We start from the raw sequence: 26,885 nt of genomic DNA, 5'->3' as shown, positions 1-26,885 counted from the left end.
AATACAAGATATCATTAATTTCCAATTTGGGATGAGTAATTATGTATATCAAACTGCAAAATTGCATGTAAACATTTTGTAAACCCAAACAAGAATATCTTAATAAGCTTTGTATGCTCAGTGCATAACACAATGCACCAGACATCATAAGCACTTAATAAATACTTGTTTGACTAAAGACTGAATAAATGAGCAAATGAAAAGATACTGCTCTGAAGTAAATGTCCTTATATTACTCCAACTAGATTTTGCAGACAGAATATACAATAACAGAATGTAGCTAATTCTTTTTGGAGCTGTTGATGGAAATATTTGTCCAGTGGTAGGACAGAGTCAAACACCGTCTAAGTGTAATTAAATTATTTTATGAATCAGTCTACATATTTTAAATGTTCAGTTTAAAAATTGCACTTCCTAGACTAATCAACAAAACTTGACATTGCTCAGTGATGATGGCAACATATGTAAAAACATTCTTGACACGATGTATGTATGGGTTGGGATAAGAGCTGTATGAGTCCCCAATAAAATGATTTATTAAATAAATATATAAATAAAAAGCGACAACTGAAACAAACAAAGAAAGACCCTAACGTGGTAGACAATGCTCAGTCGTCTGTCATCACATTATTAAACGAGAGCTCTGCAGTTACAAAATGCTTCAGAGGAGAAAAAAGGAAAGCTACAACCAAACCAAGTTATTTTATTTTGTTTAAAAGTAATGCTTGCTCAGTGGATTTGAACAACCTATAATTTAAAGTTTATAATCTTAAACTTTGTTTTGCTTTTATATGTTTTAGAATCATGAAACACAACTTGAACTTGGTGTAAGGGCAGGCATGAAAAGCCAAAGCAATGGTATATTTATTACTCAATAACATGACGCCTTATCACATAGGGATAGGTTCATCAAAGATAAAGAAAGATCAGTGTCTCTCATCTTTCTTAACCAATTAATGGGACATAGTACTCCACTATGATTTCAGGATAGAACCTTGAGTTCTGAGGTCACAAACATGTAGTAGGTCCTCAAAATATTCCAGTAGTTTGTGTGTGTGTGTGTGTATGTGTGTATGTGTGTGTATGTGTGTGTATGTGTGTGTGTGTGTGTGTGTGTGTGTGTGTGTTTGAAGAGGGCTTCATTCATACTCCTTCCCACCAGCCTATTCAGGAGCCCAGACCTCTCTTCTGGCTTTTGTTTCTTGTCTACTTTAAGCTTTTCCTGGTACTCCACCTACCTACAATATGAGCAATTAATCATTGTTTCTTTACTACCTTCTACTTCTATCTATGACCTACAAACTTCCAGTCCAGTGCCATAAGTTCAATGAACTGCACAAAGCTGTAGAGGTTTAAGGAATGAACCTCTGTTATTTACAATTCTGTAGCATCTTCGCATGGGTACAGTATTGTAGGGCCTTAAAACGCCGTGAAAATGAATTGAATTGGCACAGTGGGAAAGCCTTTAACGCCCAAAGACAAGGGCCATCTGTTGTCAGAACAACTGAGATTCAGATTAAAACAAAGGGGCATTTTTACAATCAACTTCTATGTCTACTGATAGCTTTTCACCGTTGTGTTCTAATGAGATTTCCTGTTAGTGAAGCCTACTCCATTGAGGCACTTATAAAGCAAACACAATGGGGAGCCCTGGTGACATCCGAGTAGTTATGTGCTGGAGTCCTACCCACCAGGTTAGCAGTTTGAACCCACTGCTGTTCCTCAAGAGAAAAAGGGTGTCTGCTGCTGTAAAGATTTACAGCCAAAAACCCCAAAGGGACAACCCTACTCTATCCATACTATCACTATAAGTCACAATTAACGTAATGGTGGGAAATTGTTTATTTTATGAGTGGGAGGTCTATTGAACAACGATATTTGGCTCCAGTTGTTAAAGAAATACTTTTTAATCATTTTATTGGGGCTCATAGAAATCTTATCACAATCCACCCATACATCAATTGTGTAAAATACACTTATACATTCATTGCCCTCATCATTCTCAAAACTTGCTTTCCGCTTGAATTCCTGAAGTCAGCTCCTCATTTTCCTTTTTCCCCCTCCCTCGCCCTCCACACTCCTCCCTCTTTTGTGAAACCTTGATAATTTATAAATTGTTAGTTTATCTTATCTTACACTGCCCGGCTTTACACTGCCCTTCACCCACTTTTCTGTTGCCCATCCCACAGGGAGGAGGTCATATGTAGATCCTTTTGATAGGTTCCCCTTTCTACACCCCACCCCTCTTCCCTCCCAGTATCGCCAGTCTTACCACTGGTCCTGAGGGGTCCATCTGTCCTAGATTCCCCGTGTTTCCAGTTCCCATCTGTAGCGCTGTGCATCCTTTGGTCTAAGCAGGTCTGCAAGGTAGAATTGGGATCATGATTGTTGGCGGGAGGAAGCGTTTAAGAACTAGAGGAAGGTTGTGAGTTTCATTATTGCTACACTGAACCCTGGGTGACTCATCTCCTCCCCACTACCCCTCTGCAAGGGATGTCCAGTTGTCTACAGATGAGCATTGGGTCCCCATCATGAGCTCCCCTCATTCACGATGATATGATTCCCCACCCCCCTCCACCTTTGGTACTTGGCCCTTCATGATCACACATGTTGGTGTGCTGCTTCCATGTGGGCTTTGTTGCTTCTGGGCTAGATGGCCGCTTGTTTATTTTCAAGCCTTTAAGACCCCAGATGCTATATCTCTCAGTAGCCGGGCACCATCAGCTTTCTTCACCACACTTGCTTATGCACACCTTCGTCTTCAGTGTTTATGTGAGGAAGGTGATCACACAATGATTGTTTTTGTTCTTTGGTGTCTGCTGCCTGATTCCTTCAACACCTCGTGATCACACAGGCTTGTGTGCTTCTTCTCTGTGGGCTTTGTTGCTTCCGAGCTAGATGGTCACTTGTTTGCCTTAAAGATTTTAAGACCCAAGATGCTATATATTTTGATAGCCAGGCACCATCAGCTTTCTTCACCACGTTTGCTTATGCACATGTTTGTCTTCAGCAATCATGTCGGGAAAGTGAGTATCATGGAATGACCGTTTAGCTGAGCAAGGTGCTCTTGTATTAAGGGAATGCGCGTGAGAAGGCCCAATGTCCACCTGCTACTCTACTACTAAACCTGTAAATATATGCATATATGTTTATTTCCCCCATAATCATAAATATATTTACATATATACATGTCTGTATTTAGGCTTCTATGTATTCCCTTTGCTTCCTACTCCTTTCCTCTATTTCCTTACACTTTCTTGCTGTCCCACTACCATGTTCAGCTTTCATTCTGATTTCAGTAATTCCTCTCAGTTACCTTCCCTTGGTCACTTCCTACCAGTCCTCCCATCCCCTCCTTCCACTGGGTTTGAAACACTCATTGTTCCCTTGTCCTTGGGTTGGTCAACACCTCCTCCCATCCCCTACCTCCTACACTCCCATGTCCCTCTGGGACTGTTATTTTCTTCTCACATTGTTTGTCCAGCCTATCTTATCTAGGTGGACCTGCAGAGATAATAATATATGCATAAAAATGCGGATGGCTTTGAAAGCGCCAAACAAAGTGGCACATAAGAACATAGCCACAATGGCAGCAACACCAACAAACTAACAAACAAAAAAGCCACTGACATACAAAATTTAAAAGAATAGAAAAAAAGAAATAAACAAAACAGAAAAACAAAAGAAAAGAAAAGCCTGCTAATAGTTCAAAATCTGTTTGTTGACCTTTAGAATTGTTTTCCAGAGGAGTCTGATGGGGTGCAATGACCTGGCCCCAAGGTCCATCCTTTATACTTCCTCAGGACCTCCTTGCTCTGCTTCCCCCACCACTCAATTGCACGCCATTGAGTGTTTTGCCTCAGTGTGGTGAGGTCAGCTCAGTCACACATCCCACACTGTGTCTCCGGTGCTATCCCGTGTAGGGCCATGGGTCAGTGCAGGATGTCGCATCTTGCAGTGGGGCCAGCTACATAGTCCTCTCTGTACATTAGGCCCTTCGAGTCGGGCTATAGTCCTCTGAGCTTGGTGGGCCCAGGTGTGCTCCGCTCCATTCTTCCTCCTTCCTTTGCTTCAGCAAAGTGTGGTGTGGTAGGTCAGTTCCTTTCTCACAGCAGATGATCTATTTTCATTTCCTGTGGTACTCCCTTCGATGGTGGTGGTCGTGCTAATTCTGATTGGGGCCGGCGTATGGTCCAGTCTCTTTGTGGATTCCTCCGTGAGTTACGTTGCCCTCCTGGTTTGGCGTGTCATGGTGGAGTCCATATGCATGTTCCAGTTCTGTGGGGACACAACCAATACTCTCCCCCTGGGTAGGTTAGTGCCCTATTCCCCCTGTGCCATCAACTCAGTTTCTCCCCACCCCACTTCTCCTTCCACCTGCCCCACTTCCCCTTCTTTATGCTGGACTTTCATGTACCTTCCTAGGTGTGGCCTGCCCTCCCTCCAACTATCTATGCTTCACCCGTTTATTGCGAGATAGATGATTATTCTTCTATTCCTGGCATGCTGATTGTACTTATGTCAGGGAAGTCATGTTATACCTGTCCTTTTAAGTTTGGCTTACCTCACTTGACATTATTCCTTCCAGCTCTTGTCACAAAATGACGTGTTTCATGTGATTGTCCGTGCTTTTCAGTGCTGCATAGTACTCCATTGTGTGTATGTGCCAGAGTTTACTAATCCACTCTCTATCGATGGAAACTTAGGTTATTTCCAAGTCCTTGCAATTATGAATTGTGCCACAATAAATATTGGAGCACAGATGACTGGTCGTTTTTTATTTGTTGCTTCCACATGGTATAATGCCCATTAGAGGAATGAATGGGTCACAAGGTAGATCAATTTCCATTTTCTTTAATTATCTCCAGATTGCTTTCCATGGTGGATATGAAAATCTACATGACCACCAGCAGTGGAGGAGGGTTCCTACTTCACCACAGCCCCTCCAACACTTCTTGCTCTCTGATTTGTTGATCTGGGCTAGCCTCCAGAGTGTTAGGTGGTATCTCATGGTTATTTTGATTTACATTTCTCTTATGGCTAATGGCCAGGAACCCGTTCTCATATGCTTATTGGCCATATGGGTCTCCTCCCTAGTGAAAGTTCTTTTCTGTTATTTTGCCCGCTTCCTTAGGGGGTTTACTGTTTTCCGCTTTTTGCCGGTCATGATGGTGTTGTAGATTTTAGTAGTGAGCACTTTGAAGTGTCATTACTAAAAATTCTCTCCCAGTCTGTGGGTTGTCTTGTCACGTTCTTGGTGAAATTTTTCGAGGTGCTTTAATCTTATTAAATCCCATTTGTCGATTTCCAGTTCACCTGTGTGTGTCTCTGAGTTCCCTGGGCCAGTGCTCTGAGGTTAGTCCCAATTCCCTCCTTGATGGTCCTGCTGGTTTGGCATTTAACTTCTAGGTCTGTGATCCACCTTGAGTTTATTCTTGTGCATGTGATGAGGTAAACGTCTTGTTTCATCTTTCTAGAAGCAGATATCCATTGTTTCCAACACCACTTGTTAAAAAGGGCATCTGCTTCCCCCTTGATGGTTTTGGGACCCTTGTCGAAGATCAGTTGTCTATACGCTGATGGTTTTATTCTTGGGCTTTCTATTCTTTTCCACTGGTCTGAGTGTCTGTCATTGTGCCAGTACCACGCTGTTTTGACCACTATAGCTGTGTAATAGGAATTAAATTCGAGTAAGATGAGTCCTCCAACTTTATCCTTCTTAAGTAGTTCTCTGCTAATTCTGGGTTTCTTCCCTCTCCATATGGAATTGGTGGTCGGTTTTTCCAATTCATTGAAGATGGTTGATGGTATTTGGATTGGTATAGCATTGAACTTGTAAAGTGCTTTAGGTAGGACTGTCATCTTTACTATGTTAAGCCTTCCAATCCTGAGCAGGGCATGGTCTTCCATTTGTGGAGGTCGCTTTTGGTTTCCTGTAGTAGGGTCTAATAGTTTTCCTTGTATAGGTCTTTAGTGTTTTTTTGTTAAATATATTCCTAGGTATTTCAGTTTGTTCTTAGCTACTGTGAAGGATACTTCCTTCTTAATCCCCTCTTCCATGGTCCTGTCCGATGTATATAGAAAACCTACCGACTTCTGTTCATTGATCCTGTATCCTGCCACTCTTCCACATTCCTCTATCACTGTAAGAACTCCAGCTGTGGAGCTTTTGGGGTTTTCAATGAACAGGATCTTGTTGTCTGCAAAAAGGGATAGTTTCACTTGCTCCACTCCCATTTAGATCCCTTTGATGTCCTTCCGCTGTCTTATGTTGTTAGTCAGAACCTCCAGAACGATATTGAATAGAAGTGGATACAGGGGACATCCTTGTCTTGTACCCTTTTTCAGTGGGATTGTTTTTGTCTTTTCTCCATTGACTAAGACGCTGGCCATTGGCCTTTCATAGATAGCTTGTATAAGCTTGAGGAACTTACCTTCCAATCCTATCTTCAATAGCATCTTAATTAGGAATGGGTGTTGGATGTTGTCAAATGCATATTCTGCATCTATGGATATTATCATATGGTTTTTATCCTTTTTCTTCTCGATGTGGTGTGTAATATTGATGAATTTTCAGATGTTAAACCATCCCTGCATACCTGGGATGAATCCTAGCTGGTAGTGGTGGATGATATGCTTTATATACTTTCATATTCTATTGGCCATTATTTTGTTAAGGATTTTTTGCATCATTGTTTATTAGAAATATTGGTCTGTAATTCTCTATACCTGTAGGGTCTTTGCCTTGTTTGGGTATCAACATAATTCTGGCTTCATGGAATGAATTTGGGAGTTTTCTATCCTCTTCTATGTTATGGAATACTTTGTGGAGGATTGGTGTCAATACTTCCCTGAATGTTTGGTAGAATTCTGCTGTGAAGCCATCTGGCCCTGAGGCTCTTTTGTTGGTAGGTTCTTGATGACCCTCAATATTTCTTCTTTCACTATGGGTTTCTTCAGGTTCTTGATCTCTGTCTGTGATAACCTAGGGAGAGACTGTTTTTCCAAATATTTATCCATGTCTTCCATGTTTCTGAATTGATTAGAATAAAGACCTTCATAGTACTTTTTTGATTATCCTTTTAATCTCATTGGGGTCTGTTGTTATTGTCCCTCTTTCATCGCTCATCCTGGCTATTGATGTTTACTCCTTTTTATCCTTGGTATGCTTTGCCAGCAGTCTGTCAATTTCATTAATTCCTTCATAGAGCCAGCTTTTAGCTGCTTTTATTTTTGCATTGTTCTCTTGTCTTCCCACTGGTTTAACTCTGTCCTGATTTTTATTATTTCTTTTCTCTTGCTATTGGAGGGGTTGTTCTGCTGACTCTGTTATAGCTGTTGGAGGTTTTGTGGTAACGTATCTTTCATTAGCCTCTCTTATTTTTTCATATATGCATTTAATGCTATCAAGCTACCACTGATAACTGGCTTTGCAGTATCCCATAAGTTTGATATGTTGTATTCTCATTCTCATTAGTTTCTAGAAACTTCCTAATATCCTCTCTTATCTGGGCCTGCACCCATTCATGTCACAGGAGATCATTGTTCATCCTCTGATTGGTTGCCTTGCTTCTCTGGATGTCCTCTTATTAATTTCCAGCTTTATGGCAAGATGATCTGAGAATGATATCTGTATAATATCTATGTGTTTGAATTTGCTCAGGCTGGACTTGTGTCCCAGCATGTAGTTTATTCTTCAAAAAAGATCCATGTGGACTTGAGAAGAACGTGCATTCATTTGCATTTGGATTGAAAGCTCTAAAAATGTATATCGGGCCCTGTTGCCTAATTACATTGTTGAGCTCTATGGTCTCTTTGCTGAGCTTCTTTCCAAGTGGTCTGTCTTTCTCTGATAGTGGAGTGTTAAAGTCACCTACTATTATTGTTGAGTCCGTGATTTCTTTTTTCATCTTTTTAATAGCTTATTTGATGAAATTTGCCACAACATTATCAGGAGTGCAAATATTCAGTATGATCAGTGCTTCTTGGTTTGTTTAGTGTCCTTCTTTGTCTCTTTTTATGGTTTGGATCTCGAGGTCCATTTGTCGGAGATTAAGATAGCCACCCCTGCCTTTTTGGAGTTAACATTTGCTTGGTAAACTTTCTGCTAACCCTTTATTCTTAGCATATTCTTGTCTGTGCGCTTAATATATGTCTCTTGCAGGCAACAGATTGATGGATTATATTTTCTGAGCCAGTCCTCAAATCTTTTTCTTTAATGTGCAAATTAAGTCCATTGTTTTTCAGAGTTATTATCACTATCTGTGGACTCATAGTTGTCATACCCTGTTTAGTGTTTTGGGTCTTTACCTATCTCCCTTCATATCAGTGTGCTGTGTTTGAGTGGAGAGTTTCCAGCTTGTTTCCTTCTCCATCTGAGACCCTGTAGTCCTGGTAATTGTTGCTGGCATGTTGCCTTTTAGATGGCGATGCGCTATATGGTGGTCTTCTGTTTGTTCTTGGTGGAGGTTGAGTCAGCCAGTATGTTCCGCAGGATTTTGTGTCTTGCAGCGTATTATTTGAGTCTTTCCTTGTCTTGGAAGACCCTTATCTCAAAATCAATCTTAATGGATAACTAGGCGGGGTACAGGATTCTGGGGGAGGCAATTTTTTTTCTTTTAGCATTTGGAAGATGTTGCTCCATTCTCTCCTCCTCTTCATGGTATCTGCTGATAGGTCTGAGCATATTCTTACCTGTGCTCCTTTGTGTTGGCTGTTTTCCTTTCTCTTGCTGCTCTTAAAATTTTCTCTTTTATTCTATGTTGGATATTTTTACTATTATATGTCTTGGGGTCTTCATGGGGTCTAGTCTAGCTGGTATCCTTTCTGCTTCCTGTATGAATGCCTCGTTCTCTCTTGTTAGGGTGGGAAAGTTTTCTTCCAGAAATTCCTTTGCTACCTTGGCTGTCAACTTGTGTGTTGTATTGTGCTCCAGTAGACCGATTGATTATTCTAATAGTATTCCTATTCATAGCATCCGTCACTGATCTCAGGTTATCTTCTGCTTCTTTAATTTTCTTATCTGACTGTCTTTCTCACTTGCTTAGATCTGTTTGAGTGTCCTAGAGGTCACTGATATGGTTCTCTGCCTCCTCAACCCTAATCGTAAATTCTGTGACCTTGTGTGTGACTTCTGCTACCTCCTCTGTCAGCTCCTGCAGTTCCCTTTTTTGGGTGGACTTCATTCCCTCTATTGTGGACGTCATCTCCTCTATCATTGCATCTTTATTCTGGGTTGCTTCCCTCAGCACCTATATTACTTCAAGTAGACTTCTGAAGTTTTCCTTCTGTGGCATATCTGTATCTGTTTCTTCTATGAGACACGTTATCTCTGCTACTATGTTTTGTCTCTGTTTTTTTGTTGGGAATAATGTGGTCTGTTGATTTTTCCTCGATCCTTTCATAGACCCCATGTTTCTGCGAGGCCAGGGTAACCTTATGTGTTACTGTTAAGGATTCTTTCAGGTGGCTGCCTACGACCTACTATAAGGATGGATCAGACTGCTGTGTAGGCAGAGTTCCCGGAAGGCTTAGTGATCAGTAGTGGTGAGATGTTTCAGCAACTGAAGTGGGGGCTGGAGCCTCATTGTGTGCCCCCAGGCTGCTTTGACCTGGTCTGTCAGGTAGCCCTTTGTTTTGTTTAGTTAAAAATTAAAAAATAATTTTTAAAAAAAGTTTTGGGAGGAAAAGGAAAAATAAAGGAGAGAGAGAAAGAAGGAGAAGCTATAAGAGAGGAGAGAAAAGAAGTGATAATAGTGAAAGTGGCAAAAGAAAAAAGGAGAGCTAGAAGGAAAGCCTGTAGAAAAGGGGCAGAGGAGAAGTCATAGTAATAATGAAAAGCGAGGAAGAAAGAAGAGAAAAAAGAAAACGCAAAAAGTAAAAGGAAAAAGAAGAGAAACATCAGCACGAGATAAAAGATATATATATATTTAAATTTTCCTCCCTTCTTTTCCCTCCAAGTTCTAGAGATGCCTAATAGAAGGTGGAGGTGGGGGAGGCCTCGCTGCCCTGTAACGTGGTGCTGATCTGGGCTCCCGAGTTGGGCTATGTCCGGGGAAAATGCTCTTCAGATCAGCAAGCCCTCCCAGGTCCCTGCATGCCTGTAGAGTTGTCTGTGGGCAGAGGCTACACAGGCGGGAGAAGTCCAGGAGGGCGAGTCTCCTGCACTGGCCCGAAAAGGTTGGGGCCCCAAGGGGTGCTGTGGGAGGCACAGGCCACAGCACCCACTTTCTGGGCCGCCTGGAAAGGTCTGGGGCAGGCCTAGATGCAGGCCACTGCAGTGGTGTGCAGGCTGGAGCACACAGACAGCTCCAGTGGGGACTTCAAAGCTGCATCCTAGGCTCCCTAGCAAGAGATGCTTATCCCTGACTTGAGCCTCCAGCCCTGTGAGCGGTGCAAGTTCCTCAGCGGCGTGGTCCATGCCGGATCGGACAATGGTAGCTCTGGCGCCTGCCCTCCACCCTGAGAGGGACTGCAGCAGCGGGCAAGCTTGGTGCTTGGAGCTGCTGCCACTGGAAACCCTGCAGCGCACTGGGCAGGGCAAAGCAGCTCTGGCGGGAGTGAAAAGCCCTGTTGTTCGAGCTTGCCCGGTGCTGGCACCGCTGGAAAGAGCACCCCTTGGCAGGCAGGTTTATCACTCCAGGCCACAGGCACAGGGCTCTGCGGTGTCGCAGGCCAGCCTGAAGTGGCTCTGGCTGAAACAGAGTGTAGTGGATAGAAGCGCATAGCACAGCTTCCCAGCCAGGAGTGGAGCCGGTGCTAAGCTGACGTGTGTGGGCGGCCGGGCAAGTGGAGAGGTCCCAGGCAGCATTGGGGGTGGATGGTCCCCTGTGGAGGTCGCCCAGGCAGCCCCCAATAGCCTGCAGGTCCATTACTGGGGCCTTGGATGAATGGAGGGAGGGACCCTGGCCCAAGGGTAGATCGCTGCCACGTGGGGAGAGGGAACAACTGGAAAGGGAAGCTTCTCTCTTAGAGGGGTCCGACAAGTGGGCATCTGCTGTAGAGGGTCCCACCACCGCTGTGCATGTCTCGTCAGAGCAGGCAAGCGAACCCGGGTTGTGGGGTCCTGGTCTGGGGACGGAGAGGGGCTATAGCTAGCCGTGGCTGTGGTGGCAGCTGCCTACTGACCTGACATGTCCTAAGAATCAGATCCTGGATCACCGAGGCCCTGGCTAAGGACAAATGCATGGGATGAGGGTGGGGTGCTGTCCCGGGGGAATATTTAACTCACCCGACTCCTTCCACTCAGCTACCTGGACACCAAACTCACCCTGTTTGAAAGAGCTCTCAGAGTATGTGGGTCCCCTGATCCACCCTCTTCCCAGAAGTTGAAATATTTCTTTTTAGATCATCATTCGCATGCCCTCTTAAGATAAAATAAAAAATTTCATTTACCTATTTACCAATTTTTTAGCAAAAACGTCGACTTTATAACAAGGAAAGGTAGAAGATGTGACAGAGTATGATAATCTTAGAAAGAATTATCTCTGATCACTGAACCATTGTCTTCAAAAAGTTTACATATAGTCATTTACTGAAAAAAAATTAATTGAGCACTAATTTTATGTGAGCCACATTGCTAGAACCAAAACATTACAGAGAATGAGACTGGGACAGTTCTTGGAATAAGCTGTACTTTATGATCAATTTGGTGTTCAGATTTTGCATGTGTAAACTGATGAATTCAATATGTAAGTTACTATTCCTTTCCATAATATTATACATAATCTATGATTGCGAAACCAATTGTAGTAAATGAAACTCATTCCTTTTGTTGTTGGTGTTGTTAATCACATGACTGGCATATAGAAAACATAATGCCCTAATCAGATGTGCTTATACAATTGATGTATGTATATGTATGGATTGTGATAAGAGTTGCATAAGCCCCTAATAAAATGTTTTTTTTTAAAAGAAAACATAATGATACTGATTATCTGCACTTTTATAAGTCATTTCAAATAATATATTTTTGGAGTCAAATTGGTTTGGAAACTGAGGCACATTAGTTAAAGGTCTACCCCATAATTGACCTTTTCTTATTCTGATGTTTACAGGAGAAAGTCAATATATGAACATTTAAAAATTCAAATAAGAAAAACACTTACATTAATTATTATTTTTCACTCAAAATGTTTTAAAATAGTGAAATATTATACTTTGTAAAGAAGAGGATCTAAGATCAGACTAACAACAAACTAATTTTATCTCTATGTTTTAGAAGGATTTGAATTATAGAAATGTTCAACAAACAATAAATAAAATAATTAAAATGTAAAAAGCATAATGTATTTCAAAAATTAAGAAAGACTTTAATGTTACTTCATCTTTGTGTCTTCATTTACTAATGTTTTGTTTGAATATAAAAAATCATAAACCTTCAAAATGGACAAAATCCAATTAAAATAACCTAGAAATTTGGTTGAATTTAGTTTCCAAATATTAATATCATCAGCAATAAGTGACCATTTTGCTTTAGTACTTCTAAGTACTTCTAATTTATATACTTTTATATAAATTATTATCTTTTAAGTATATAAAAATGATTATATGTCAATGTATGGACATTACATTAAATAATTTGCTTCTAGCCAAAGCAATTAAGTGGTAAACACAAACTGTTTGATTAAAATTACTAAATGTTTCTAACCACACAATTCTGCATTACATGCTGCATTGTCCTTTATGGTTCTCTCACCAATCTTCTTTATTGTAGAAATATTAAGAAACTATTGACTGGCTTGTTAGATATGTTGCTTTTTGTTTTTCAGACCAATATAACGATTTTCATGGGGTTATTTTTAAATGATTTTAAAATCAATTTATTAGGGAACTCTTACAAATCATATAACAATCCATCATTCAATTGTATTAAGCACACTTATACATATGTTTCCATCAACATTTCCAAAACATTTTCTTTCTACTTGAGCCCTTGTTATCAGCTCCTCATTTTTTTTTACTGCTCCCTCTTCCACCCTCATGAATCTTTGATCAATTATATATTATTATTGTTATTCCGTGTGTTACACTATCCATTGCCTCCCTTCACCCACATTTCTGTTATTCATCCACCCCCCTGTCTTGTGATGGGTTCCCCACTTCCCCCCATCCCACCTACCCTTATGATATTGCCACTCCCACTACTGTTCCTAAGGGTTTTATCTGTCCTGAATTCCATGTGTCAAGAGCTATTATCTGTACCAATATGTGTACTCTGGTCTAGCTGGATTTGTAAGGTAGAACTGGGTCATGGTAGTTGTTAGGTAAAGCATTCAGGAACTAGAGGAATGGTGTGTGTTTCACTGGTGCTATACCACACCCTGGTTGAATCATCCTTTCCTTGTACCCTCTCTAGGGGATGTTCAACTGTCTACAGATGGGCTTGGGTCTCCACTCCAACCCCCCTATTTCGCATGGATATAATTGTTTGCTTTGAGTCTTTTGATACTTGATACTTGCCGACACCTTATGATCACACAGGCTGCAGTGCTTCTTCTATGTGGACTTATTTGTTTCCTTGCTAGATAGGTGCTTGTTTAACTACAAGCTTTTAAGACTCCTGATGCTATATCATTTGATAGCTGGGTCCCATCAGCTTTTTCACCACATTTGCTTATGCATCCATTTTGTCTTTAGTGACCATGTTGGGAAGGTGAGTGTAAAAGAGTGCCAGTTTATTAGAACAAAGTGTTATTGTGTTTAGGGAGGCCTTAAGTAGAGGCCCAAAATCTGTCTGCTGTCTTAATACTTAACATATAAATATATGTACAATGGCCTCTATCCCTTTCATTATAAATTACAATAATTTATAAATTATCAAGGGTTCATGAGAGAGGGAAGGAGGAGGGGGAGGGAGGGGAATAAAATGAGGAGCTGACACCAAGGGCTCAAGTAGAAAGCAAATGGTTTGAGAATGATAATGGCAACAAACGTATAAACGTGATCAACACAATGAATTTTGTATGGATTGTAAGAGTTGTATGAGTCCCAAGTTAAATGATTTTTTTAATTAAACAATTACATATATACATGCCTATATCTAGCTATACCTCTATAAAGAGTGTTTGCCTCCTAATTCTTTCCCTTCACCTTCCTCCTGCTCCACTATCATGTTCACCCTCCATTCAAGTCTACTCAGGGAACAGGGCACTAATACACGCACAGGAGGGTATTGTTTATGTCTCTACAGGAAAGGGAAAGATGGACCAGACCCCAACCTGGAGCGCCAAGCTTTGAAGGCAACATACCCTGCATGGTGCAGCGAACTAACAGAGAGGACAATGGGGCCAAGCTCAAACTGAGCTAAATTAACTCCCTGCCCAGAAGAATGAAACACAGAGGACAACATTGTAGATATAGCCCAGGGAGAGTTGTGTGTCTGTCCAGACCACATGGGTACAAACTAAGAGGGAAAGAGGAGAGTGGATCTCATCATGGCCTACCAAGCCCCAGGGACAGCATCCTTGCTCAGAGCAGCGACCATAGGGCTGGCCCCACCATGAGACAAGGCATTCCCTCATTGACTAGTACTAGCAGGGACAGCACTGGTGACATTGTGCAGAAATTGTGACCAGTCTGCCCCACAAACAGCGGGGCAAGTGCGAAAGGAGTGCAACAAGATAACAAGGGGAGCAAAGAACCAAAGTCCCCAAGGAATCCTGAAAATAGACTTCTGACACCTTGGACAGGGCTTGGCAACTCATCAGACCTGACTGGAAAGCACTCATAAAGGCCTGCAGACAGACCAGGAACTATCTATTGGTTTATTTTGTTTACTTTTGTTCTATGTTTATCTATATAAGCTAGGCAGGACAAAGAATGCAGAGGGAAAACAATGGAACCGGTGGTCTCAGGGGCTGGGGATGAGGGACGAAGGGAGAGGAGGATTAGGGGAGGGGGAGCAGGGACCCAACAAACTCAGGGATAAGGGAACAACAAGAGATCTAAAATTGATGGTGAGAAGGGCATACAATGCCTGGCAGAGTTTGATCAAGTGCAATGTATCAATCTGATTTTTAAAACTGGTTCATTGAATTGCAATCTATACACAAATCTTGCATACATTACAAGACTACAGGTCAGCAATATATCACAAAACAGATACATCAATACAACAATTACCCTGATAAAAAATATGGCCCTCCTCGAGCCCCTTCTATCCCCCGGAAGAAATCTATCATGAATTCTAACCCTCCATATAATTAGAGATTGATATAAATGAAGTGTACAACATGCATTAATAATGCCAGCCTTCTTTTGTTCATGTGAAATACTGATTTGCTCTATAAGCCCTCAGAAAATTCACAATAGAAAAGAACTTATTTAAAGAATATGTATGTAAGATCCATTCAGTACTTGCTGACAGCTTTAAGCCATTCATTCTTATTGTTTGTAGTATTCCATTGTATGGATACGCAACAATTTATTCACTTATTTTAACTTGATAGACATCTGAGTCATAAAAATTTTCAGTTTAAAGTTAACAGGAATAGTGAAGCTATATGCATTCTCCCACAAATTTGGGTGCACGTGTGCAGGCATTTTTTACACATATCTATGAATAAAATTTTTGGCCATTAAAATAATTTGATTTTAAGTAAGAAAGTTGCACATACATGAGGGTTTTGCTCCTTTGTTAATTTATATCTTAATATATTCCTGAATTCCCATTCTCCTAATAGAGAAATTAAAAATACTAAAAGCCTATATAGTGACTTCAAAACATGACAGACAACCAGAATCCTTAATCAGTAACTGACACTGAAGTGGAAAAATAAAAACAAGTCTGTCTACAATTCTGGCTTTAAAGGTCTAGCAATAAAGGTGAAGAAAATAAGTTCGTCAATCCTCACAGAGGATTTCATATATTTCACAGATTCTCAGATGTACTTCTATAAATCTTATATTTCAACTGAATTTCTTATAGATAATAGTCAGACTTAAAACTTTTGGACTTTTGGTTCATACCTATATTAAGTATTAAAGAAAGGTTTGACTTTTGTCTCTGTTCTTACTTCATCTAGATGACCTAAACATATTCTTAAATCAACTTCTTTGAGGTGCTTTAAAACATATATATTTATTAGACACACTTTTGATGGTTTGACTATCAGATTAAAGATTATGGCAGATAAAACAACCGTATGTTTAAATCACATTATGAATGCCAACCACAATGCGTATCTGACACGAATCATTACTATTAACAATGCCCAATAGGAGATCTTTACCTCACCATTACAGAAGTCAAACTTCAGTGAGTCCCCACATTTCATTGGTCAGCCATAAGTGTAAATTAGTATTAGTCACCTGGAAGCTACAATGCTTAAATATTGTTAGCCATTTTCTTAGCCTCTGCCCAATGTTTGGAACCCCACGTTAAAGCAAATGAGTCAGCGTGTGCTTAGGGAGGTGAAAGAGGCCAAGGCTTCCTCCATGATGGGGGTTTGATAGGCACTCCCATCTATTCATAGATGACTGGCTATTTTTAGAGATTTTGTAGCTTGCAAAAACCTCACGTACCCCAATATTTTTTATCGTATCACTCCATATCTAGTTTCAGCATCTCTATTCTTTTTGTAGTAAAATTATTTCCTATTAGGTCTAAGAATAAACTGGTAGATAAACTCATGCTAAAATGTGAGCTACGGAGATGCCCTGTTTTCCAAGGACTGCTTGAGAAAAGTCCGATCGCTCAACTTCAGATACTCCTATTAAATTAGACAATTTATTTTAAGACACTTTTTTAATCTGAATGCCCGATTCACACGATGAAGAAAGGCTTCATGCACCGCCAATTACACTGACCTTGCTAACCAGTGGTGGAGAATGGAATATAATGCACTCTTAGCAATAGCTAGCATTATAATGTGGACAGGATTAGACATGACAGAAAATTGATCATTTTCCAGATAGTTTAGGCCAGTCATAGAGTAATCAATCAGGCTGTTGTACAATTGATGACATAGAGGTCAGACAGTCCATATAACTAGGTTCTTTTTCAACACACTATAGTTCACCCAGGTAATTCAGTCATTATGACAGCCAGAAATCTGTGATTGATTATGTGATTTTCAGTTTAGTTCTGAAACAGTCTACGTCAACTCCATTTTTTTTTTTACCATTCAGGACATTACTTTTCCATCTGAAATGAAACTGTCTCCGAGTAAGTAATATTTTTTGAGACCCAATAGCTTTAATAGCTATTGTACAAACATGCAGGCAAACAGACATCAACCAAGCCTAATCTTCACACTGCTTTAATCCACCAACATTTGTTTCATTTTCACAATAATTTAACAATAGTATCAGGATCAAAAACTGCATTGCTGCCATGAATTTTTCCAATTAATTGTACGATAGTCAGTGACACATGACCACTTTGGCCATGCTATCCGGAGAGGCCAGTCATTGGAAAAGGGTGTCATACTTGGTAAAGCAGAAAGACAGCATAACGAAGAATTGGAAGGCGATGGATTAACACAGTGACTGCTCAAACATAACAACAATTCTTAGCGTGGCACAGACCCGGGCGGTGTTTCATTCTGTTGGACATGGGGTTGCTATGAGTTGGAGCCAATTTGAAGGCACCTAACAACAACAACAGATACACTGATGTGGTATTACATTGATTGATAGAAATCAGGATTAAAGAGAATTCAAGTAATCTAGATTTTCAAAAAGCCTCTATCTTTCACAGCTATGAAGGTTTCCTTGAGATTTCTGATTGAAGCACTTAACCAGAAATCTCAGTGATTCACAGAGATTGCCGTTGTGTTCAGGAGCTGTCAAGCTGATGTCAACGTGCTGCTACTTGAGGGGACAGGTGGCCCTCAGAGGGCTTTCTTGGCTGTAATATTTATGGACACAGGTCTACAGAGTAGCCAACCTTTCAGACAGCACTCAGGTGCTTATCCAGTGTGTCGCCAGGGATAGTTCCTGGCTTGAACATGTGGAAACAGGGTGGGAGCCCATTTCAAGCAGAACAAACTCCAAGCGCATACGCAGGAGGCCAGGAAACCGCGACAGCCCTGTCTGGTTGGAGCAGCGGCAGAGACTTAGCTGCTGCTACGCAAGAACCTTGAGCTACATTTAGAGATTAAAATATGTGTCTTTATGCTGGTAACGGAGGATGCAAGCAAGGTAGATGCTAAAAAATGCAGCTTTAAAATATCGCCAAAGAAATTTTATAGCGAATGAAAGTAGAATGTGTCTCCCAATAAAGGGACCAAAATAAAAGTGAGTGCAGACAGTCAGGGGGAAAACAGTGTTTGAGCTGAGGCCATAGCTGGGGGTGTTCAGGAGGCTTCAGAAATGATTCGTAATAAGTAGCAATACCAGGAAGGGGAGGGAAAGATAGGGGAGAAAGGGGGAGCCAATCACAATGAGCTACATATAACCCCCTCCAAGGGGAACAGAAAAGTGGGTGAAGGGAGACATCGATCAGTGTAAGACATGAAAAAATAATAATATTTATAAATCATCAGTGGTCCATGGGTGAGGGAGGGAGGGAAAAAATGAGGAGCTGATACCAAGGGCTCAAGCAGAAAGAAAATGTTTTGAAAATGATGATGGCAGCAAACACACAAATGTGCTTGACACAATGGATGGATGGATGGATGGATGGATTGTGATAAGAGTTGTACGGGCCCCCAATAAAATGATATTTTAATTGAGTAATAAACCAAAACCCAAATCCATTGGTACCAATTTAATTCGGATTTCTGAGAGTTCCATGGGTGCCGAATAGAACTGTGTCCCCCAAGGTTCCCAATGGGTGTGGCCTTTTGAATGCAGTTGCCCAGGCCTCTCTTCTATGGTGTCTCTGGGTGGATTGAACTGTCATATTTCCGTTGGCATCCCAGTGCTTAACCATTTCTATCACCTAGGGCCTGCGAAATAGATGAGACTAGTCGGTCAACTGAACATGGAGAGGAGAAAGGGACATAGAATTCCAGAATCACAATACATGTTTGCCTTTGAGGAAATGCCTGTTCAGTTAAGACATTGAGAAGCATTCGCATGGAAGTTTCAAGTAGACAGCTTAGCAGAAAGCTCCAGGGTAGACATTTCAAATGACATCATCATTAGCATTATGTGGTATAGTGAAATTTCTCAATATGACTCTTCTACCCGTGACTCTGGGACTCAAATACTTCAGTGGGATTATACAAATAAAGCACATGTAACATTAATGGAAGAGATTGGTTGGTTTTCATTATCCTTCACCTAGCTATAAGGGTGAGTCATCCTTGAAGCAGCAGCAGAGAGAGAAATCCAAAACCCAGCAGCAGAGCATGTTCTAGATCTATGCCTGAAGTGGCAGAGGCTGAGACCAGAGGCACCAGAGACTGTGACATGGAGACTAGGAGACAGAGCTAGGGAGCAGCACTGAGCCTGGGATTTTCAGACAGAGGACAAGGGACCACTCGGTTGAGAGGCTGATGACTAGAGAGAAACTTGGTGGCTGGCTGAGAAGTGGGTTGTAGCGTCCCAATGACTGCACCCTTATGTGTCCTGTGTTCAGAGTGCTATGTGTTGGTGTCCGAGTCGGTAAGCAAGGATGGAGGGTGAGGGAAGGCAGAGGAGGTAGACACGGCCACCTGCACACCGTTCAGTGCAGCATACAAGTAGCAGGCATTGCTGTTAGTTGCCGAAGAATCACTTTTGACTCATGGTCATATATGTGGAGAATGTCACCCCATGAAAGTCTTTGACAAAAGAAAAGTTAGGACCTTGGCATGCGCAGAGGATGTCACAGGAGACAAGAAAAGGAGGAAACAAAGAGTGACATGGACTTGCCCTACCAAACAAGCTTGGACGTGATGGATGTAGTAAGGATAGACATAGTCATATTGACAGCCAAAAATGCGTGATCATTTAGATAATGAAGGGGAAAGTTGCCAATCAGTCAAGGAAAGGGAGAATTTCAGAATGGCAGGGCTGATCAGCAATGCCACCAAACAATCGGGTGTTCTTGAGACGCGGGACTCCGCATTACATAAGACTATGCAGAGGTCTCTGTGGAGTTCAGCAGTGGTGGGTCAGACTCACCCATTACCACTAAGTCAATTCAGATTCAGCGACTTTATAGCGAGGTCTCCAGGATTTATAGGAGCAGAGAGCTTTACCTTTTTCCCTCTGGTCCCTGGTGAATTTGAGCCACCGACCTTGAGGTTATTAACCCAAGGGCCAGTCTAAACCAGTCCCTAAAGCCAGGCTCAAAAGAAACAAACATAAACAAACAAACAAACTCACTGCTATCAAGATGCCAACTCATAGTGACCCTGTAGGACGGGGTAGAATTGCCCCTGTGGGTTTCCAAGATTGTTACTCTTTAGCTAGGAGAAAGCTCCATCTTTCTCCCAAAGCAGTTAGTAGTTTCGAACTGTTGACTGATTAGCAGCCCATCATGTAACCACTACACACCAGGACTCCTAAGACCAACAGAGCGTACTGATAATAGAGATGGATATTCAATTCCAGAAAGATCTGACCATAGGCCCCTAGGGAAAGGGAGTCTTTCAGAACCAGGAGAGACTTGATCAGCTTTTCTGTACTCTGCTGCCCACTGGATGGTTGCAGGCTAAGAGTATGAGTTCAGCAGAGTCCCATATAATTCAAATTAAATTGAGAAATCAGTTTTTTGTATTTTTAATTACAGGATGTCAATAAACAGGTTAAATGAATTTACACTCTTACAGAAGAATCCTTTGGTTCTTTGCCTTGCTTAAACTTTGTTACACATGCAAGGTTAACTGGATAATTAGAGTCATTTCCCAGAAGATTCAGGTCATAAAAATAATTAACCTGAATTATCTAGATGACAAAGGAAAAAGGTGGGGATGGGGATAAGGAATGGTATTTTCTCCTACCCTGGATATAGAAATTCCTTCATTTTTATGTGAGCATTTGATGCATAGACCCTGCTCCATTGACATAAAAATATAATTGTTCACATAACGATTATGCATTTAGCTAATGCCCATTTTTCATCCATTATATCCATTAAGCTCTCATATATCTTACATGTTATTTTTCTTCATTACTGGAAATGTACTCACTGTGAAAAAAATCCTTATATACATTATTATGTACCATACCTAACCAAAAGTTCTTGGGAAAGCCTATCTGTTTGATAGTTGCATTGTTGCAGTAGATAAATAAATAATTTATTTTCATAATATATATTTCAGAAAAGAAATATATATATTCAAGAAATAAAATATAAATAAATATAATAAATAAATAATAAAAACAAACAGTAAAACCTACACACATACATACATACATATTTCAGGAAAGAAAAAAATCCATCACCTGAGGCAGAACGTAAAGGGAGAATATTCCAACAAAATCTAACTTGCACAATAAATCTGTTCTGTCAGAGCCTTGACAGGCATGTTTACGTTGACCTCTTTCTATTTGGAGAGAGCAGAAAGAAACCGTGTTGATGGAACATTATTGCAAAATAATAAAACAAAGTAAGACATAAAATTGTGACTCCCCCCACCAGCCAGGACTGTATGTGTATTATATTTCATTATGCTTACAAAGCCAAACTCCAGTGAATTTGCCTTCACATTTTCTAAAGTATGGGGAATAGAAGAAATGTTTCTTTCTTTACAAATTTTATAGGAGCTGGGAATGCTCATAGTATGAATGTTTCAATGCTGGATTCTGACTCTTTTTCATATGCAAGATGCTTTTTCTTGATGAATAAACATGCCAGTAAATTTTTACACACTTATCTCTTCTAAGAAACAAGATTAAACCACAAGGTACTGCTGCTAATGTTCCGGTCCATACCTCCACAGACCTTTTCCCGCACAAAACAGGTTTAAGCATGAATCTGAAATTAGTTGGTGACTGCAGACAGCTCTTGCAGTAATAAACTTATATTAGTCTTATTAGGGTGCCTACCAAAATAAATGACCAATCAAAAGAGCGACTTCCAATGGCATCTTCAGGGCCAGCTAACTCGGGGTGGAGAAGTCAGCTCAGACAGTCACGGTGGCTGGGGCATTTCAAAAGGGAATGTTGTTCCTCAAGGGGCTCAAGACAATCATGGGGGCTTACTGGAAGAAGACGGAAGAAAACTAAGAACGGAATCGCTTATAAAAAGACTAGGAAATCGCGCTGAGAAAATGTGTTTCCATTATGACAATACACTTGTTCATTCTTTGAGGGTAGCAAGAATTGTTCTAGCATAATTCTGCTGGAAAACTTTACCCCATACACCTTACAGACTGAGTCTTGTCCGCCTAGACTTCTTTTTGTTCTCCAAATTCAAAGAGATGAGATCTGAGTCCCTTACGGGTGCCAAAATGACCATTTTGTTATCGTATGAATCCAAGAATATATTCTTGGGGTAACAACTAGTAAAATCACCATCTTCAGAAGTGTATAAACCTAAATATGTTGAAAAATAATGACTTCACATTTTATATTTTCATTTAATAAATATTTCTACAATCGGTGGCTCTGTACCCATTAGGCGCCTTGGGAGACACACATAGCAATCCGCTTCTGCAAAAGCCCCATGCTGAGCCCCGTGTGCAGCACCACTACTCTGAGTACCTGAGAGAAATCCGTCAGAACCGAACTGAGAGCAACTAGCCCTAAAGCCAGTAGCAGACCCACAAAGTGCCAACTTGTGGAAAGCACGAAAGCAAAGAAGAAAGGGGGAAAAGGGGTCTGACAAGAAGGAGAGTTCTTCTGTATAAATGACATTTCCCAATGTCATCATTGCTGTTATTTGGGGGTGGGGACATAGAAAGGCAATAACACAAAATATGAAATAAAATCCATACTAAAAGGCTTCAAGCCTAAATTGCAAGGACTGCAGTTAGGTGGTCTGGCATATGTGACGTGGTGGTCCAGTATGTGGCTGCATCTAGGGAACCCAAGTCACTCTCCCTAAAGGCAGGCAAACAACAATTAATGAGGTGGCTATTGAGTGGTTAATATGCAGAAAATACGGTGCTGGGTGCAACAGCAGTCTAGAGGCCTGGAATATGCAATAAAATGCAAATCATTTTTTAGATACGTAGATAAAGCTTTTGGGAGATAAAATTACTTCTCTGAGATGAGGAGATCATGAAATGCTCTGGGCAGGAGGTAACATTTTAACTACATTTGAAAGACAGAAAGGACTTTAAGCATCAGCAGGGGATAAAAGAGCATCCTGGGCAGAGGAAACCTGCAAAAATGGGGATTATGAAAATATCCACTTTGCAGTAATTGAGAGGATCAAATAAGATGTTCTACCTGAAACTACTTTCTGGAATCTAATTTTGTTATGATGATTAATATTCTGCTGGAATGGTTGAGTGGATCCTCTGCGTTCACAGATTTGATCATTCCAGTAATTGTTCATTCTTAGTACTTGCTGGAGAAACTTATCTTTCAAAACCCTGCTCTGTTTAAATAACCATGAGAAGCAAACAAAACACCTTGCTTTGAGATGTAAACAACTTTCTAGGACCTAAAGAAATAAATAATTAAGATGAAACCGTGTTCAAATTTACTCATAAATTAAATGAAACCCAAATAGATATTGTAAACAAGTTTTATAAATTGAAAAATATATTCTAAATTCAATGTAAAAAGTATATATGAGAAAAAATTACTAAGAAGTTTCGGAAAGCAAGGTTTAGCAAGAGAAGTATAGTTCTCTTTGATTTTACTATCCACTGCTATTGAGTTGATTCTGACTCAAAGCAACCCTACAGGACAGAGCAGAAGGACTCCTTAGGGTTTTGGAGACTGTAACTCTTTATGGGAACAGATAGCCCATCTCTCTTTAGTGGAGCAACTGGAGATTTGAACCATAAACATTTTGAGTAAAAGAAACAAAACTCAGAACTCACTGTGATCTAGTTGATTCTCATTCACAGTGATCCTATAAGCAGAGCTGCCCCTCTGGGTTGCTGAGATTACAACTTGTTACTGTAATCTTTCTCCTTTGGAGAGAGGCTGGTGGTTTCAAACTGTTGGCCTTGTAGTGAGTAGCTCAGCCGGTAGGTAACCCACTATATGAGCTTCTTACCTTGTGGTTAGCAACCAATTATTAACGCACAACATCATTAAGTTATAAATTACGTTACACTACCGAGACTGGATAAAATAAGAAAATATATCTACAGAAGAAAATACAAAGAACAAAATTAGAGCAGCAATCTATTTTTGGTAAATATAACAATTCAAATAATTTGGGAAAGAAGATGGATTTATAAGGGAAAAATTTGTAGTATCAAGAGTTCCCACAAGTTGTACCAACTTCAGAACAAACCGCATCTGCTGTTCGCAGTTGATCTACAGAAAAGAATACATTAAAAGCTGAACGGAAACAACTAACTCCTGGCAAGAGAGCATGATGTAGTACCAGCTGCTGTGGGAGCACAGGTTAGTTCCAGACAATTTGGAACATATTGGACCATAATGTGGACATAGGTACTACAGGCATAAGTCCTATAACATCTCCAGGCTCAAAAGAACAAAGCAAATAATAAGTGCATATACAAACAGAGTTCTAGATGCACATATGCACATATGCACATGAGTGTAAAGAGCACTGGTTAAAGCTCTTGTCTGATAACTGAAAGACCAGAGGTTCAAACTTACCAGACGCTTTAAGGGGAAAAGATGTGGGAATCTGCTTTCATAAGGATGTACAGGGCACCTATAGATGTGAAAGCAAAATTCAGAGGTATAGGTAGTGCTGGGGGGAAAAAAGCTTTAGCAAATGAGACTCCAGCTGCATTTATATAAGGATCGTGGTTCCATCCTTTAGATAAACCCAGTTATTCGTAGAAAATAATCAATACTATTTTATTGTGCTTTTATGTTTCCTAGAATTTCCCTCTCCTTTCTATTTCTAGACTGAATATCCTCTTGGGCGTAGGGACTTTGCTTTATTTACTTTGGATCTCCACCTTCTGGGAAGAACTTGAAGCATGCTGGACAATGTATACTTACTTAATGAGCGTTTCATTGAAATGTGATACTGTTTAAGACCCCTGCCTGTTCTTTTCTGCATTTTCCCTAAAACTTAATTATTTTAAATGTATTTTTAAATGTTAAAACATTCTTAGTTTTGCATACATTATGGCTTCTAAGGAAGTTCCTTGATAATTGCTTACAGAATTGGTTAACATAAAGAAACCAAATCTGTATCTTCAGAATTACTAGGCAAATGTTTAAAACTATTAAACCCAATTGTCAGGAATAATTGTCAATCAATACAAATATTAAAGTCAAGTTTTGTTTTTCTCATTTCAACAACCATCTAGATATAATTGGACTTACATCAGTGATAGTAATTCTATAATGCAACATACACATGAATTTCAAATTGTTCATGGGGAAAAATGGAGTTAAAAGACAATGGAATTTTTCCATGAACTTTTTAAAGTTTCTGTGTATCTGTTTGTACCTCATCTGAGTTTTGCAGTGGTTAACCAGGACTGAGCCATTTCAAAATTATTCATACAAAAATGAAACTGTCAATTTAATATTTTGAATGAAAAATAATACACTCTATCTTTGATATAAACAGAACTCTATGAGTCAGGAATACATAAATTAGTTTGCCCATATTCTGTTCACATTAACGTAGCCTGAAAATAAGAATTTTTTAATGGTAGTCTTTAGTTAAAAGAATACATTTCAAAGACACCATTTTTCCTCTGATGAATAAGCACAGAAAACTAGTACAATTTAATAATTGCCCTTCCAAATTATGGCCTCATAGTGCAATGTCAGCAGCCTCTGCTTTAATGCTGCTGGGATCCAGAAATATTTCTGCCTTCCCTTGACTTATTCACTACTGAGATAGCTAAGGCTTATTGAACCAACCTGGCCGATAAACACATGTGAAATTAATTGAAGGTCAGGGAGAAAAATGGCCCGGTGAGTCTCACCTAGTTAGTTCTCAGGTCTCTTGCTTTCTGATGATCGGACCAGGGTGCAGCTGCCTTAGCCAGTTCCCTGCTTCAGCTCGAAAAGCTCACTTCCTGCAAGACATCCCTGAGGAGCAGCCACATGGACCTACCCTGATGCAGCCCTGGGTGCTGGAGCAGCTGCGTGGACACCCTGCCAGCATGAGATGCTTACACAGCCACTGGATTCAAAGACTTTCTACCCACTGGCCTGGGATCCTCCTGCATTCAGCGTTGTTCTGTGTGTTTTGTGAGTTTGAGCAGGACTTTGCAGGACAGGATTGAATATCTGGGCTAAGTCGGACTTTTGGGCTTGACTGGACGGAGTTGGGATGCTTTCTTGATGTGCACTTACCCTACATATAAAACTCTCTCATACATATATGAGCTTCTGTGGATTTGTTTCTCTAGTCTACTGAGACGAACACACCTACCGTATAAAAGACTTATGATCATTCTTACTCCTGCAGATCCCTGGGGAAATAGTGAAAATCTTTTACTTTAACGAGCCACTGCAACAGAACCTGCAGGGCCCCCACAGAAACAGATCTTTTTAAAATTCCTTTCTTGGGTAACTGTTATGGGTTGTATTTTGTGAAAAAATGTCCATCAACTATGGCATGATTGTCAGCAAGAGGAAAGTATTCTGAACCTCCATATTGTGAAGTGATGCAAGTAAACTCCATTTTGTGATCCAGTGTGATTATTCGATGTGTTGTGAAACTTAAATCATATATTGTGGAGGAGGCATGATGAAAGGCAGCCATGTTAAAAAGGATTATGACCATTGCTACCTATTCTGAATCACTCACCATGTGCTGGAAATTCCATTCATTTTTAAATATCTTATAACCACTTAATCCTCAAAGCAACTCTCTAAGACAGGTACTGTTATCATTTTCCCTCCACTTCATGGATGTGGAAATAGAGGCACATGGCATT

This window comes from Tenrec ecaudatus, chromosome 1 (assembly GCF_050624435.1).
Source record: "Tenrec ecaudatus isolate mTenEca1 chromosome 1, mTenEca1.hap1, whole genome shotgun sequence".
Lineage (NCBI taxonomy): Eukaryota > Metazoa > Chordata > Mammalia > Afrosoricida > Tenrecidae > Tenrec > Tenrec ecaudatus.
This window is presented reverse-complemented; position numbering follows the sequence as displayed.